Consider the following 621-nt stretch of genomic DNA (forward strand, 5'->3'; position numbering starts at 1 on the left):
TATATTGATATATTTTTCTTTTTATTAATATATTTCTACATATTTGATGCGAGAGTCGCGAGATGCACTACTATATACATTTCTTTTTACCGTCGATCAATATCGATTACTCTGTCGATTATTGTCAATTACCATCAGAGGTTGCGTTCAGAAATGTCATTCGAAATTCGAATACGTATATATGTATGTATGTATATGCATACATACATACATACACTTCCGTGTATGAACTACATTTATTATTATTCTTCTTGTTCACCGAATATTGAACAAGGATAAAATGATACATGAAGGCACTCGGATGACGTTTCCGAACGCAATCAAAATCAGACGATTCCGATTATTCAAGATCAGTATCTGTTCTTTTCGAACTATACACAATATATTTTATACATATCCTATCTTAAAATTGCCGTGTTACCTGCGTTGAAGCCTCTTTTCCCCAATGTTTAAAAATTCGTATCTTCGAGAAAAATAAAGATTAGACTTCTTTCTGGGCTCATCTTAAAGATGAATTATGTAGCTATTTTTTAAGAAATCGTGATTTTATTTAAAAATGGTAGATTAAAATGCCATTTTTTTGAAAATTTATTTTTTTCAAAAATTGTTAAAATTTGTTTA

At 29.3% G+C, this 621-nt stretch overlaps 1 protein-coding gene across 1 annotated transcript in view; it reads right to left on the bottom strand.

The window, feature by feature from the left end:
- LOC105459968 (dual oxidase 2-like) overlaps nucleotides 1-621 on the bottom strand; it is a 10,982-nt gene that overhangs the window by 9,504 nt on the left and 857 nt on the right. The window lies entirely within an intron of this gene.

The sequence above is a fragment of the Wasmannia auropunctata genome, unplaced genomic scaffold, assembly GCF_000956235.1.
Source record: "Wasmannia auropunctata unplaced genomic scaffold, wasmannia.A_1.0 LD333486.1, whole genome shotgun sequence".
In the NCBI taxonomy this organism is placed as follows: domain Eukaryota; kingdom Metazoa; phylum Arthropoda; class Insecta; order Hymenoptera; family Formicidae; genus Wasmannia; species Wasmannia auropunctata.